This window comes from Gossypium hirsutum, chromosome D07 (assembly GCF_007990345.1).
Source record: "Gossypium hirsutum isolate 1008001.06 chromosome D07, Gossypium_hirsutum_v2.1, whole genome shotgun sequence".
NCBI lineage: Eukaryota > Viridiplantae > Streptophyta > Magnoliopsida > Malvales > Malvaceae > Gossypium > Gossypium hirsutum.
In genome coordinates, this window is record NC_053443.1 from 52,630,125 (window position 1) to 52,647,825 (window position 17,701).

The following is a 17,701-nucleotide window of genomic DNA, read 5'->3' on the forward strand; positions in this document are numbered from 1 at the left end:
GTGATTTCAGACTTTTAGTGCCGCAACTGTGGATTATGCAGTTTTAGCCTTAGTGAATGGTTAGGGTGATATGTACATGCAATGAATGAATGAATGTCATGCATAAATATGTAAAAAGTAGGTGTTGATTTCAAGATAACCCCATATTTACCCATTTCATTAATCAAAAGAGTCCATTACAAAATATTTTTCCAATGAAAAAGCTCCTAGTGTCTGAGTCCCATTGTTTTCAGATCCTAGTCAAGTCTTCGAGGTTATTCTGACAAGCATTCGAAGTCTGAGTCCCGTTTTACTTTCTGGGTCCTCAAAGACTAGTCTTGGACTACAGCATTTTTCTCGGTTACTTGTGTAATTGACCCCTCCATTAGAAACCTATTTTTGGCAACCAATCTCTAATCAACACCATCCTAATAGGATGCCTATGATGCATTATGAGAAATAAAATGAAGACAAATAACCTTGTTTAGTAATCACAATAAATATGAACAGAGGAAAAACCACGATAAATCTAACAAATTAAGCTATCTAAACGTGCATCTTTTTAGGAACTAACCCACATTTTTACCCCATCATGCTTTGTGAAATAAACCTACCCCACGTGCTCATCAAATAATCTACCCGATCCAAATCTATTACACGGATCTGATTCCTTTGCAAAATATGTAAATGTAAAAGAAATACAAGGTAGAGGATAATTATCCCGTGTACTTATTTTTTTGACTATTCAACGAACGAAGGCTCGGCATGGCTCTAATTGGGTGGCTCGTATGGTTCACTGTAAGTGCTTTCGATTCTAGGAAGGTACTCAAATTGTCTGTACTATCACCTACTAAGGCTAGTACGGAGTCTCAGTCTTCACCCATCACAGGCTTGCGAGCTCAATTCGAGGGACTACATTTACTTATGCCTATACGGAGGGACAAGTTAACTCACGAAAGCATAAGTCATATGTAACCCAGAAGTATTTCACTAGCCTGTGCGAAGGGACGAGTTAACTCACGAAGGCGTAGCGTTTACTTCCACTTAAAAGGACGAAGCCCGGGTAGAGAGCTCATGTTATGCAAGAATGCAAGTGCACGGTGTGTGGGGAGAAACTCACAAACCTTTTTTGTTTTTTTTTTCTCTAAAAACAAACTAAAACAATAAAACTTAGAGCTGAAAAAAATAGAAAAATAAAACAAGTTAGAAAAATATTAATTTAAAAATCAAATGCAGATGCATGACTTTTCAAAAATAAAATTCAAGGATCACGATTAAAAATTAATTTGAACAGGGAATTTTGAAAAGTTTGACAACATGCATTTCACATTAGGCTCGACTCTAAAAAAAGTTCCCCAGTGGAGTCGCCAGCTGTAGCGACCTAAAAATTTTTGCACGGGCGCGAGTTGAAGTGATTATTGAAAATTTGAAAACAGAGTGATTTTATTTAAAAAAGACAGTTGCCACCAATCTTTTTTCTAGGTGTGATCGTATACCTATTAAATTCTCTTTTTAAAACAATTTTTTTTAATTTTCTAAAAGCAGAGTCAATCTTCGGTCTGCGTTAAAAATCCAAAGAAAATTAGGGTTTGGGAGTCGATTACGCGCGAGGAATGTATTAGTATCCTCGCGATGCTCAACATTGGTATCTCGTTAAATGTGCATTGTCTTAATTTTCAAAAATACAAGTTCAATTTAATATTTAATCGCGAACCTATTTTTTTAAATAAAAGAGAATTTTGATAAATTACATATTATTGTATTATATACATTTTAAAAATAAAATTTTGATAATTTAAAAATAACCTTAAAAACAAATATTTTATTTTAAAACCCGAGAATTTTTTTAATGTTTTTGATTTTTTAAAATGACGTATCGTATTTAACACGAACAGATGATATTCACCCAACATAGCGATGAAATCAACGACTTAAGATCAAATTGATTCGTTGCCTTGTTTATTAAAATTATTTAAATTAAAAATATAAATAAAAAATAAAAAATGCCTAAAAAATACCAATAATATTAAAAAAAGGGATGTCATCAAAATACACGAATTAAATTAAAAGTGGGTAAAAAAAGAAATAACCGAAAAGCCTGAAATTATGGGCTTGAAGAACGGGATACACGACTCGGGCTCTTTTTTTGTTTCTTCCTATCTTTTTGTTTTTTTTCTTTTTTTGGGCCTGCTGCTATTGGGCTGCTACTATGGGCCTGTTGTTGTCCTGCCTGCTGGTCCCGCGCTGAATTGGGCCTGTTGTTGGGTCAAGCTTGTTTCTTTTTTTCTTTTTTTCTACCGGGCTGCCTGCATTGGGCTTGCGTTGCTAGGCTGCCTGCGTTGGGCCTGCGCTGCTGGGCTGCACAAAGTGGGCCTGCTGTAGGCCTGCTAGTTGTCTTTTTTACTTTTTCTTTCTTTTTTTTTTCTTCTCCTTCTCTATTGCTTGAGCCTAGGTGTGCTGGCCTACTGGGTTAGGCCTGTTTCCTGCCCTGTTGACTGGCTGCTGGCTAGCTGGGTACGGGTCGCACAGGTCGGTTCGGGTCGACCTGACTGCTTTAAAATTTTTTATTTTTATTTTTCCTTTCTTCTTCTTCCTTTTCTTCTTCAAAACCCTAGCTTGCGCCTCTTTCACGCCGCCGCCATTGTGTCGTTGTTTCCTCTGTCCGTGGTGCGACAGTGCTGACGCTCCCCCTCTTCTTCCTTCTCTCTTCTCCTTTCCTTCCTCTTTTCTCTTTTTTTTTCGAAGCTTTTCTCTTTTTTTGTTATATTTCGGGGGTTTTTTTATTTTAGGGGAAAATTACCCCTTTTATAGTTGATTTTTGCTTCTTTTTGCAAGTGGTAGGTGGCTAGGGAGGCCATGATGAGCCTAGGTCAGCCGCCGCCGTGTAGGTGCACAACTTGCATTAGCGGCTGCCAGAAGGACCAAATTGCAAATAAAACAAAACTTATTGCGCTAAAGTGTAATTTCTAGAAAGTTAATGGGTCAAAATGTAATTTTTTAAAATTTTAAGGGGTCAAAATATAATTTTTTTTTAAAGTTAAAGGGTCAAAATGTAATTTTTGGAAAGTTAAGGGGTCAAATTATAGTTTTTTAAAAATTAAGAGGTCAAATATAATTTTAAAAAGTTGTGGAGTCAAAATGTAATTAAAAAAATAAAATTTGACCCGGACAAAATTCAATGATTACATTGTGAATAAAATTTAAGAACAACTTATTATTCATAAGACAAATATGCTTGAGAGAAAATGTGTTCAAAGCCCATGAGTTCTTTAGAAGTTTTAGTCTCAATGATGGATTTAATTCCACTGATGCTTTAGAGTTCAAGATGGTGCTTGGAAAACTATAATATTTGACATTCACAAGGTCGTATATTTGTTACTTTTTCAATAAATTATCGCAATTCATACACAATCCATTTGGATTACACTAGAGAATAGACAAACGATTATTGCGTTACTTGCAACAAACAAAAGATCTTAGTCTTTGAATATTTGATTGTTGTGACTCTAATCTCTACATATATAATGATGGCGATTGTGCTGGTAATCTCGATGATTGTGTATCCACATTAGACTATATTTTATTTTATAGTTGCACTCCAATCAGTTGGACATAAAAAACTGTTACTATTGCACAATCTTCAACCGAAGCTGAGTATCGTGCTCTTATGGCTACTTTTGAAACTCTCTATGTAATGCCCCAGAATTTTTATTTTTGTTCTTGCGAAAATGTGACACAACTGTGTATCTATTTTAGTGGTTAAGTGTTCTGGGTGTTTGAGAGGTCCCAAGTTCAAGCCAGGACCTTGGAAAATTTTAGTATTTTTATGAATAATCTTTGGTTAGTCGGCTTTTAAGTAAAAGTTGGCAAATAATTAATAGAATGAGTTTGTTGGTGTAGTGGATAAGTGGAATGTTGGTGAGAAGGAGGTCCTATGTTTAATTCTATGTGATGGCGTGGTGATAGTATTTTTACTCTTTTTTTTCAATTATCTATATTACTCAAAGTCTTAAATTTATTCAAAATCATTTTGAATGAATTACCTTTTAAGCTCACAATCAATTATATGAATTACAACTTAGTTTTTATTTTTACGTTTTTTCAAAATTTCTTTTCAATATTTTTTAAAAACCCTCCAAAAACACATTCGAAACTCTTACACTAACTGATAACAATCACATGAAATTTAGGACACTAGAGGATCACAAATCATTTCACGAACTTCCCCTAAAATGAATCAAGTTAATTGGATAACCCAAAATATGAATCTTTACAACACAATCTCAAAATTTTAGCAAGGCCAAATGCCCAACGAACAATTGCTAGAGAATGAAAAAGGATAAAATATTTCTTACGCATATAGAGACTCAAACACAAAACCTTAAGCAAATACGCTACACACTTAACCACTCAACCAAACCAAATCACACGACAACAACCAACAAATCAAAACTTCAATTTTTGGGGCATTACATTAATTGTAGCTTGTCAAGGAGTGAATAGCTTTGTGGCTAAAGTAAGTCCATTGTATGATTTAATTGTTGTTTGTTAAGCATGATTTTGAATGTTTAAATTATGAATACATGTTGCTTATTAGTTGTAATTAGATTAATTAAAATTGTATATATATGATTAAAGTAATAAAACTTAGCTAATATAACATTAATTAGTAAATGAATTAGGGAAAAATGGTTAATTAAAATGAATTTTAAGGGTTTTCCAAAATTGATTAAATGGAAGTTGGTAATAATTTAGAATTAAAATTGGGATAAGTTTAGTTTTAAATGGTAAAATGGCTAAAATGCCCTAAGGGTTAAATCCTTAAAAATAGTTTTAAAATGGTTCACAAATGAATATTTATGCAAATTAGTGAACTTGATGTTCCGAATCTTTTAAATTCATGTTTTATATTTAGGAGAGCATTTGGGAGTGAAAGAAGCAAAAAAGAGCCAAAATCGGACAAATAAAGTTGTTTTCAAGAGCCACACAGCCTAGGCATTTCCACACGGGGCTGGACACACGCCTATGTGCAAGTCCGTGTTGATTTCGCACCTTGCTTCACAAATACACAAAAAAAAAATTTAAACTTTTTGAGCATTCTAAAGTCTATAAATACCACTTAGAAGAAGAAATAAGGGAGCCATAAGAAAAGATCAAAGAAAACACTTGCAGAACACCATCGGAATCAACTCGAAAGCGGGTTTCCATCAAGATCGAAGACTTCCTTTTAATTTCTTCTGAAGTTTTTACGAGTTTCATTGTTTCTTATGGTTTTTCTGATCTTGATATGTTTTTTATTTCGATTATGAACTAATTCCCTAGATACCTAGGAAAGATGAAACCTATGATAAATCTTATTTTTAGGGCGTTACATTAATTGTAGCGGTTTCCCAAAATTGATTAAAAGGAATATGGTAATAATTTAGAATGAAAATTGATTCAAATTTAATGTTCATGCATTTTCCAACTATGCTTCATGATTAATTTAATAATCTTTTTATTTTTTAATTTAAAAGTAACATATTTACTCTTTTTTTTTCAATTATCTATATTACTCAAAGTCTTAAATTTATTCACATTTTGAATAAATTACCTTTTAAGCTCACAATCAATTATACGAATTACAACTTAATTTTTTACATTTTTAAAAAAATAATTTTCTAATATTTTTTCAAAGAACACGTTGTTTTTCAGTATTAATGTAATGCATAAATAATTGTACTAACCAATCTATTCTTAAAAAATTACATCTTCCTTCATGAAAAGTCAATTACTATAAAATAGTAATCAAGTCAATCATCACGAAGACAAACGACCCGTGACTGCATTTACTTTTCATCAACCATATAATGCTAATGAGAGAATATAATTTTCCCATGTCTTAGGCTATGAAATCCACTATTGTGAATGACGCTACATACGACAAAAGTTGTATACTGTAAATGGAAAAATATATAGGATTTTTCCTATGTAATTTATCACCTTTTTACTTAAATCCTCTGTTAAAACTAAGTAACTATTTAATAAATTAATGAAATATGTGAAAATATGAAATTAAGACATAGAAATTATTAAAATGTGATTTTATGCTTTATTATATAGTTTTCATGCAATAAATGACTTATTTTATATTAATTTCAATATATTATATTTTTAAGACATAAAGTAGGCCATGCATGATTAAATTAAATAATAAAATATAAAATTATATTGAATAATTCATTTTAAAATATTTCATAAATAATTTGGGTTTTAAATTAATTAATTAAATTGGATAAATTTTATTCTTTGGTCCTCTAACTAGTTGATTTATTCCGGATAGGTCTGATAGCTTTGCTGAATTACAAAACCATCCAAATTGGAGACCAAGTCAACCCAATATCCGGCTACAAATGGCTGTCCATTTAAACCATTCTTTGGTTTAGTTACACAAGGTCCTTACAATGTTGAAGAAATTAGAGATTTGCTTGAAGATTTACGATTGACCGAGTCTCAGTCCTGAGTTATGTGGCATCCAAATTTGCTTAAATATCAAGCAAAAAATCAAGTCAAAAGCCTCTAAGCATGGCCAGCCACAATTTAAGGAGATTTGAAGAGGTTAACATCCACTATTTTTAGCAAACTATCTCCCTCTCCTCACCTATAAATAAGACCCTCTCATTCCTTCATTCATCATCCCTCAAGCATCCCTCAATCATTCCTCATTCATTCTCATAATTCATCATTCTCTCTTTTATCCAAATTCTCTTAGCCTTTTCCATTCCCATGCCTAGCATCATCTCTTCATAGAGATTTTAGCAATTAAGCCTCTTAAAGAACCCTTGGTCGGCCACCTTGGAGAGCTATCAGCAAAGGAGCTAAGCAAAGGAACGAAAGAGCCTCGTCAGTCAGAGTCTTGGGAGACAACCACTCTGAATTGGGTTTAATCTTCCTTTTCTTTAATTTAATATAAAGATGTTTGCTATGTGTTCTTTGTTCTTGTTTACAACAATGTTAACTTAATTTTATTTAAGCTAGGATGATTGCTTTGATTAAATAATATTTATTTGATTCATGCTTATAATGTTTTTTCCTCAATCAATCATGTTTTCAATTAAAATCAAGTCTGTATTCCGTTCATACGTGATTGAAATGCACCTGGATTAGTTGAGCGATCTTGACCAAATGATGGCTAATGGACACATATTTGAAATGTGCATTCTCAATTTAGATCCTGACCCGATTAAATTGAAGGTTGCATAACAACTCTGACCAAGCTCTATTATTTGCATAGTTTTTAAATTTATGTGATTAAATTGTTTCAAACCTGACACGTCCCTGTTATCTCACACTAAAATGCATATTTACTAAGTAAAGGATTCAGAAATGACCTAATGTGGTTTCCAAAATCATGAAAGATCGAGTTGCCATGGAATGTTTTTTCGAATGTTATTAAGCATGTTGATAATAAATTGAGTTTAACAAAAGTAATTATCCTAGTTTATTTATGTTATAATTTTTGCAAATTGTGTTTAATTTTACTAAAATCTATTTCATTCATATAGTTTGCATACTAAGGATAATTTGCATTAGGGATAATTGTATTTAGTTTAATATATTTTAATCACCACTTTTCAACTATATTGTGTTTTTATTTACAAAATTGTTAATATAATTTTACAAATTAAGTGACTTACAATCCCTGTGGAGACAATAACTCGATACTTACTTATTACTTGATAATGATTGTGTACACTTGAACAAACCTACGCGTTATATATACCCAAGGCAATAGCTTTCGGTTCCTTATCTATTTGAACTCAGGATTTTACTTACATTGAAGTATACGAGTCACGCATACATAGTCTGTCATCCACTCAGGATTTAGGTATGTCACACTATGAATGTCACAAGTGAATAAATCAATAAATGGATTCAGCATCTATTCCTTTTTGGTCCAGTTCGATGTATTGTCAGTCTAGTCATCACATCTATGTCCTATCTTTTGCTTCGATGCCCAAGACAAAGCATCTCCCTAATTGGACTTGATAGATGACATATTAGTCTTTTAATCAGTTTGCTCATTTCCAATTAGACTAAGGACATGTTTAGGTCCGTCTACTAATACAAGATGTCTTTTCCCTATTACAGTTTGACCACGTAATACCTCTCAGTATTAGTTTAAACATTAGACAACTTGTGAGAAACATGCTTCTAATTTGCTTTGCATGCAAAAACCACATAGGTACAATTTTAAAAAGTATTAATGTAATTCATAAATAATTTTATTAACGAATCTATTTTTAAAAAATTTACAAGTGTACTTAGACGAAAATACTACACTTAGGGCACCAGAGCCAACAAAAACTACAACTTCCATTAAGGATTTCAAAGAATCATACTTAATCGGATTTCTTCCACATGAACCTTCATCATCGATCCCCACATTGATGGACTCAATTACTTGGGTCCTCCTATTTAGACTCTATAGGCTCTATTATTTGTGGCATACCCTAGAAACACAGCTTCATCAGACTTGGAATCAAACTTCTCTTGATGCTCTCGATCCTTCAAGATAAAGCAAGTACCTCAAAAGACATGAAAGTATTTCACAATTGGTTTTCTACCCTTCCACAACTCGTAGAAGGTGAATTGAGTCTTTAGCCTTAATTCTACCTTGTTCTTTCTTTCTACGATTCGATTCTATTGAGGAGTATTTGGAGTAGAAAACTTCTCCATCCACAAATTGTAGTGGCAATTTAGGTACTTTTTGACACTAAACAAGTTTGTTTCTAGCTATTTTAGTATCTTTTATTGCATTTTAAGTTTTCTTAGCTTAGAGTTAAATTATTCCAAAATAAGGGTTTTTCCGTAATATTTTGAGTTAGTTGACCCATTGGGCCTATATCGGCCCTAAGATAGTTTTAATGCTTTAATTGAGTGTACATGACACCTATTTTTAAGCCAAGAATCATCAGGAATGATAGTCGAGTCGCAACACAAGCTTTCGTGGTCGCAAAATAAGCTTCTGTGGTCGCAACACAACCAAGCCAATTCAAGAATTTACATTCGAAGTGGTGTGTTGCGACACAAGTCTGATGTAGGGAAAAAATTTCATAAAGGGTCATGAAATGTTTTTTCGAATATTATTAATCATGTTGATAATAAATTGAGTTTAACTAAAGTAATTATCCTAGTTTATTTATGTTATAATTGTTGCAAATTGTGTTTAATTTTACTAAAATCTATTTCATTCATATAGTTTGCATACTTAGGATAATTTGCATTAGGGATCATTGCATTTAGTTTAATATATTTTAATCACCACTTCTCAACTATATTGTGTTTTTATTTACCAAATTGTTAATATAATTTTACAAATTAAGTGACTTAGCTCAAATACAATCCCTTTGGAGACGAAAATTCGGTACTTATAACTTGATAACGATTGTGTACACTTGCACAAACCTACGCATTACAAGTTTTTGGCGCCGTTTCCAGGGATTGTCAACTGTTGCCATAGTTATTTTTTTCATGAAATTATTTCTTTTCAATTTGATTTATTTCTAACATTACTAACTTATTCTTTTTAATTTTTGTGATTTTCTTTTCAGGTGTTTATGAGCATAGATCGAATTATCGATTTACTCCCTATAGACCCTGAAATTGAGCAAACTTTCAGACAAAGAAGACATGAACAAAAAACTTAAAGACAAGTCGAGATAGACCTTGGAAATCAGAATCAAGACCAAGGTAATGAAGCTGATCCTGTACGAAATCCTATCCTCATTGCCAATAATAGGGATCGAAGCATTAGACAATATGCTGTGCCACTTTTCAGTGAGTTAAATCCAGGAATTAGAAGGCCAGATATTGAGGCAACTCAGTTGGAATCGAAACCAGTGATGTTTCAAATGCTACAAACGGTGGGCCAATTTAGTGGTATGCCCACGAAAGATCCACATCTCCACCTTCGATTGTTTATGGAGGTGAGTGATTCATTCAAGATAGCCGGTGTGACTGAAGACACGCTGAGGTTGAAGTTGTTTTCGTCGTTGTGAGATCGAGCACAAGCATAGCTCAATTCATTTCCACTAAGTTCTATATCTACGTGGAAAGAATTAGTAGAGAGATTTTTGGTTAAGTATTTCCCACCTAGTAAAAACGCTAAGTTAAGGAACGAGATCACAACTTTAAAATAATTGGATGACGAGTCTTTGTATGAGGCTTGGGAGTGATTCAAGGAGTTACTTCGTAAGTGTCCTTATCATGGGATTCCTCATTGTATCTAGTTGGAGACATTCTATAATGGTCTCAATGCAAATACAAGATTGATGGTAAATGCTTCCGTGAATGGTGCAATTTTGTTTAAGTCTTATAATGAGGCTTATGAGATCATTGAAAGGATCGCGATTAATAACTATCAATGGCCAACAAATCGAATAGCTTCAGGAAGACGTGTAGCCAGAGTTCATGAAGTTGACGCCCTCACTTCGTTATCAGCTCAGGTATCGTCTATTTCCTCTATGATAAAATAGTTATCCGCTAATACTACTAATAACTCTGCAACTCAGCCACCAAGCTCGTTTGAAGTAGTTTCTTGTGTGTACTGTAGGGAAGGTCATTCTTTTGAGAATTGTCCATCAACTCCCGAGTTAGTGTGTAACGGCCCAAATTTTAGTGGTGTCAGAATAGTGATTTGAGATCACTAAATCTGACATGTGAGTTTAGATATTAATAAGTAAAATTTAGGTGTGATTTTAGAAATATTTTCGAATTAGTGAATTTTGCGTATTAAAGGAAATTATTAGATAAATTGAGATAAAAACGAGGTATCAAGACCTCAGAATTAAAAATTGAGTCATAACCATTTTTATGAATATTTAAGGAGTGTGAATAAGTTAGTATTAAAATTTCGTTGGAAAATTTTAACATTTTGGTAGTCAATTGAATGATAAGGACTAAATTGAATAAGATGTAAAATCGTGGAAATGGGTTAAGTGGCTTAAATAATAAATAAGAGGGGCTTAAAGAGCAATTTGACCCAAAATAAAATGGGTTGGACGGTTATGTAAGGAAAAAGCTGAGAAATAATGTGAACTAATGGCAAAATTGTAATTAAGTTGAAATTAAATAGTTAAAAATTGGATTAAATTAGAATATCTAGATTTCTCTTCATCTTTCTTCATCCTCTCCAACCAAAAACACCATTGAAGGGTTTTATTCAGCTAGTTTTTCATATTTTACTACATGTAAGCTCAATTCTTGATTATTTCTTGTAGTTTTTGTGATTTTGAGACTTTTACAACTAGGTCCTATTCTCTAATTCATTAGTTTTTTTCTTTTATGAATGATTTAGAAAGTTGCCATGAATAAGTGCTGGAAGTTTATGATGATTTAGCATGGAATTGACCAGGGACTAATTTGTAAAAATTGCAAAATTTAGGGTAGAAGTGTAATTTCAAAAATTAAATGGCATAAAGTACGAAATATAGTAAAATTGTGATAAATGCTAATAATTGAATGATCTTATAATTATAGATCAAGAACTCGAAGCGAATTGTGGAAAGGAAAAATTGCCAGAATAGTCTCTGAAATTTGTACAACTTTTGCAAACTAGCCAGGTAAGTTCATATGGCTAAATTCAATATTTTGTTACGAAAAGTTCATGATTATTATGGTATATTATTGTATATGAATGTTATAAAATTTTGATTATTTTAAAATAATGCTTAAGTAAAAGTACAAATTAGTTGGAACGATGGATTTGAGTACTTTAGTTTAAAGGCCAAGACGATTTGACGGAAAAGACCATCGTTGGACCATGGCAACATGTGATATGTAATTTCTGTATAAGACCATAGCAAGGGTATGGCATCAGTGTGATGTGATTATGAGCTTCCATATAAGACCATATCTGGGATATGGCATCGGTGTAATATGTGCTACTATGTAAGACCATATCTGGGATATGGCATCAATGTGATATGTGATCCGTATAAGACCATGGCTGAGCTATGGCTTTGGTGTGTGATATGTGACAATGTGCAAGACCATAGTTTTACTATGGCATTGTGAAAACGAAGTACTTAATTCTGAAATCGTCCCCTAATTTAATTAAGAGAGGTAAATGATGAACGGGCCTAAGAGATTAAAATTTGTTAATAAGTGATATTGAATTCAATCAAGTGAACTTATCACTGATTTTATGATTGACAGGAGGAATTAGTGAAATTGTATAATATATGATTGTTATTAAATGTTCTATAAGATTTACTTTCTATGCCAATGAACTTACTAAGCTTCTATAAGCTTACTTGTGTATACTTATTAATTTTTTTAGATTGACGTATATGCATTCGGAGGATCGAATCTACATCAAGGATCACACTATCCAGATTTACCCCGGTAGATTTTATTAAACAATTTTTTGATTTATATGGCATGTATAGGACTTGAAGTGATAATGTAATAGTATGAATGATTAAGTTTGTAAAGTAATTTGAATGTGGTGGTAGTGTTAGATAATGAAATTTTTCTAAGTTTCCCAAAAGTTTCAAAAGTTCTCAGTTTAGTCCCAAACCATTCCCAATGTATGTTTTTGGCCTTGTAGTCTCGTATAAGGGACGTTAAGGATATGATTGAATGTTTTTAATTGGAATGAAATTTTATGGTTCGGATTTGTGTGTTTGATTATGTTTAAGTTCGGTAATGCCTCGTACCCTGTTCTAGTGTCAAATATTGGTAAGGGGTGTTACATTTAATGATATCAGAGCTTTAGTTTAGCCGATTCTCGGAATATGTGAGATGTGTAAAGTACTTAGAAATACATGCGATATAAATCTGTGATAGTGTGATGTGTATGATGCAATCTAATACTTATTTTTTATTATAGATTATCTTCGACTTGCAAAAATGTCGTAAAGACTTGAACGAACTGAATAAGAAAAAGTTAACAGTAGAGTACAAACCTCTGAACAAGGAACAAGCAGTAATGTTCCAATTTCTCTAGTTCAAGAACAAGATCTTAAAAATATGATATATGGAGTGATGAATCAGTGGTTTACTGATTTAATGTAAGGAAGAATTCAAACTCAACAACCTCCTCCCCCTACTACAACACCAGTAGTACCCCTGGTTGCTCCTCCACCTCCTCCAACGACTAAATCCAGTAAACGTTCTTTGTTTGAAAAACTTAGAAAACATAGGGCTGAAGAATTTTGGGGAAGAACAGATGATGACCCCGTTAAAGTCGAGTATTGGTTGCAAAGTATAGTGAGGGTTTTAAACAAATGGCATGTCCAACAGATGATTACTTGAGATGTGTTGTGTCATTATTGAAAGAAGAAGCTTATAATTGGTGGTAAATAATAGAAGCTATGGTATCGGCTGAGAAAATAACTTCGAAATTTTTCTAGAATGAATTTAAGAAGAAATATGTCGGTAGAAAATATTTAGATAAGAAGAAAAGAGAATTCCTCGATTTACGACAAGAAAATAAGCCAGTCGCTGAATATGAAAGAGAATTTGTTTATCTTAGCAAATATGCTCGAGATATTGTACCCAGTGAGGAAGAAATGTGCATCAGATTTGAAGAAGGACTAAATGATGAGATCAGAATGATGATAGGAGGCACTGAGATATGAGAATTCATTGTTCTATCAGATCGTGCTCAGAAACTTGAAGAAGTATATAATAGAAAGATGCAACGAGATAGAAAGAGTAAAGAATCCTTCACAAGAAGTGCATCTAAGTTATTTTCAGCTTTACTGGTGAAGAAATCTAAAGAAGAATTTAGTCGAGCCACTTCAGTGCCGGAAAGATCGAGTAAAAGTAGATCAAGACAATCTGATTTTAGGGTATCTGACAGACTTGCTGTTAGTGTGGGTAGTGTGCAAAACATCCCAATTCCTAAATACCAACATTGTGGAAGAAATCACCCCGGTGAATGTAAGGGTAAATTAGGGGCTTTTTATAAATGTGGGGCTACAGATCACTTTATTCAAGATTGTCTCCAACTACAAATAGAAGAAGTGGAACAGAAAGAGAAATAGAAAACTACCCCTCAAAAAGGTAGACATTCGGGTTAGAATAGTGCTATAGGGGCTACTTGTTCAGGTATGAAAGATATTGCTAGTCGATCAGAGGCTAGGGCACCTGCTCGTACCTATGTCATTCGAGCAAGAGAAGAAGTGAACTCCAGACGTAATTGCTGGTACTTTCTATCTTTATGATGTTCTTGTGTATGCATTAATAGACCATGGCTTTACACATTCATATATTTGCACTATGTTAGCATCTGAAAAGAATTTATCTATTGACCTACTGATTATGATGTACAAGTCACTAGTCCGTTAGGCCAAAGTGTGGTAGTTAATTTTATATGTCGAAACTGTCCACTGAAAGTAAAGGGCTGTGATTTCCCCGCTGATTTGATGTTGTTACCCTTTCGGGAATTTGATATTATCTTGGGTATGGATTGGCTAATGAAACATGATACGGTAGTGAATTGTCGAGAAAAACAAATTAGTTTGAAATGTCAGACAGGAGATATAATTTTGGTTGAGTATGAGAATTTGAGTGATACAGTTGAATGATTTCATCTTTTTTTGCTCAGAAATTGTTGCGTAAAGGAAATGAGGCATATTTAGCCTATATTCTTGATACTTGAGGTTCTGAATCCAAGTTAGACCAATTGCATGTTGTGAATGAATTTACTGACGTGTTTCCTAAGGCATTACCAAGTTTACCACTTGATAAAGAAGTCGAATTTGTCATAGATGTACTTTCTGGAACAGCTCCTATTTCAGTGACGCTGTATAGAATAGCCTCAGCAGAATTAAAAGAATTAAAGACACATTTACAAGAGTTGTTAGACAAAGGGTTTATCAGACCAAGTATGTCGCCATGGGGTGCACCTGTTTTATTTGTGAAAAGGAAGGACAGTTCACTGAGACTGTGCATAGATTACAGCCAGTTGAATAAGGTAACGACTAAAAATAAACATCTTTTACCCTATCTTGAGGATTTATTCGATCAGTTAAAGGGTGCTGCAGTATTTTCAAAGGTAGATCTCAGATCCGGGTATTGTCAGTTGAAGGTTAAAGAATGTGATGTGTCGAAGACTGCTTTCAAAACTCTGTATAGTCACTATGAGTTTCTGGTAATGCCATTTGGTTTGACCAATGCTGCTGCTTTTATGGATTGATTTAATGAATCAAATTTTCCAGCCTTATTTGGATAAATTTGTGGTTGTGTTCATTGATGATATACTGATCTATTCACATATAGAATCCGAGCATGTTTAGTATTTGAGAGTTGTGTTACAGATTTTGAAGGAAAAACAGTTTTATGCAAAATTCAACAAATGTGAATTTTGGCTTCACGAGGTTGGATTCTTGGGCGACATTGTGTCGGCTGATGGTATACAAGTAGATCTGAACAAAGTGTCAGCGGTGATTAATTGGAAAACTCCGAAGAATGTTACAGAAGTACAAAGTTTTATAGGATTAGTCGATTATTACCGCCGATTTGTGAAAGACTTTTCAATGATTGCTTCACCGATGACTCGATTACTATAGAAGAATGTTGAATTTGTTTGGTCTGATGAGTGTCAACAGAGTTTTGATCAATTGAAGAAAATGCTAACAAAAGCTCTGGTCTTGAGTCAACCAGAATCAGGTATACTGTATGTTGTTTATAGTGATGCGTCTTTAAATGGATTGGGTTGTGTACTGATGTAGTCTGAAAAGTAGTGGCATATGCTTCTCAGTAGTTAAAACCATATGAGAGGAATTATCCCACACATGATCTTGAGTTGGTTGCAATTGTGTTTGCTTGGAAAATTTGGAGACGCTATTTATACGGCAAGAAGTGTTATGTGTTTACAGATAAAAAAAGTTTGAAATACTTGATGACACAGAAAGAGTTGAATTTGAGACAGAGATGGTGGTTAGAGATACTAAAAGATTATGACCTAGTTATTGACTACCACCCGACAAAGGCTAATGTAGTTGCAGATGCACTTAGTCGAAAGTCGTCATTGTTTGCACTTCGAGCGATGAATGCTATTTGTCTTTTAATAAAGACGATTCTGTATTAGCAAAATTGATAATGAAACCTGCATTCCTCCAACGGATATAGGAGTTGCAAGATGATGATCCGAAATTGGTGCTAAAACGACGGATGGTTCAGGACAATCTGAGTTCAAAGTATAGCATTGATGATAATGGTATGTTGCATTATCGCAATAGAATTTGTGTTCCAAATAATTCAGATTTGAAAAATGACATTCTTTCTAAAGCTCACAGTATCATGTATTGCATTCATCCGAGTAGTACAAAAATGTATTGTGATTTGAAGAAAATGTATTGGTGGCCTGGCATGAAACAAGGAATTTGTGAATTTGTGGCGAAATGCGTTATTTGTCAGCAGGTAAAAGTAGAACATCAAGTGCCCATAGGTTTGTTACAACCGGTAATGACTCCTAAGTGGAAATGGGAGCATGTCACGATAGATTTTGTATCTAGATTACCTGTGACTCCGAGAAAGAAAGATTCAATCTAGGTGATTGTTGATAGATTGACTAAATCGGCACATTTTATCCTAGTCAGAACAGATTGTTCACTTGAAAGGTTAGCGGAATTGTATATATCAGAGATTGTGAAGTTACATGGGGTTTCGACATCCATTATTTCAGATCGGGATCTGAGATTTACATCGAGATTTTGAAGTAAATTACAGGAAGCTTTAGGTACGAAGTTAAAATTTAGTACAGCTTTTCATCCTTAGACCGACGAGCAATCTGAATGAGTGATTCAGGTTTTAGAATATTTGTTGAGGTGTTGTATACTTGAGTTCGATGGTAGCTGGGAAAGGTATTTACCTTTATCTGAATTTGCTTATAATAATAGCTATCAAACTAGTATTAAAATGGCACCGTTTGAAGCTCTGTATGGAATGAAATGTAAAACCTTATTGTATTGGTTTGAATTAAGTGAATCGAGTTTAGTGGGAGTGGATTTTATTAGGGAAACTAAAGAGAAAGTCTGGATTATTCTAAACAGTTTGAAAGTTGCTTCCGATCGTCAGAAGTCGTATGCAGATCTGAAGAGAAGAGATATAGAGTTCACAGTGGGCGATCGTGTGTTCTTGAAAGTTTTTTCGTGGAAGAAAATTTTACGGTTTGGTAGAAAGCGAAAACTTAGTCTATGATTTATCGGGTCGTTTGAAGTCATAGAAAGAATTGGTCTGGTAGCTTATAGATTGGCTTTGCCTCTGGAACTTGAGAAGATCCATAATGTGTTTCATGTATCTATGTTGAGACAATATAGATCAGACCCTTCACATGTGATTCCTCATACCAAGATAAAGGAACAATCAGACATGACTTATTCGGAGGAACTAGTGAAAAATTTAGCTCGAAAAGTTAAAGAACAACGGAACAAACAAGTATCATTAGTTAAAGTGTTATGGAATCGACATGGATTGGATGAGGCAACCTGGGAAACAGAAGTGTCTACGGGAGGGGGATTTGTAACGGCCTAAATTTCAATGGTTGTAGAATAGTGATTTTAGAGCACTAAATTTGACATATGAGTTTAGATATTAATAACTAAAAGTTAGGTGTGATTTTAGAAATATTTTCGAATTAGTGAATTTTGCGTATTAAAGAAAATTATTAGATAAATTGAGATAAAAATGAGATATCGAGGCCTCAAAATTAAAAATCGAATCATAAATA

General features: G+C 33.5%; 1 non-coding gene and 1 pseudogene across 1 annotated transcript; one reads left to right on the plus strand and one right to left on the minus strand.

Moving 5' to 3' along the window:
- Positions 1-10,127: 10,127 nt before the first annotated feature.
- Positions 10,128-10,234, minus strand: LOC121219656 (small nucleolar RNA R71). Its single transcript, XR_005916546.1, has one exon. It is a non-coding gene; the product is annotated as a small nucleolar RNA R71 (small nucleolar RNA).
- A 3,427-nt stretch (positions 10,235-13,661) lies between these two features.
- LOC107956247 (phenylalanine N-monooxygenase CYP79D16-like) overlaps positions 13,662-17,701 on the plus strand; it is a 31,253-nt pseudogene continuing 27,213 nt past the window's right edge.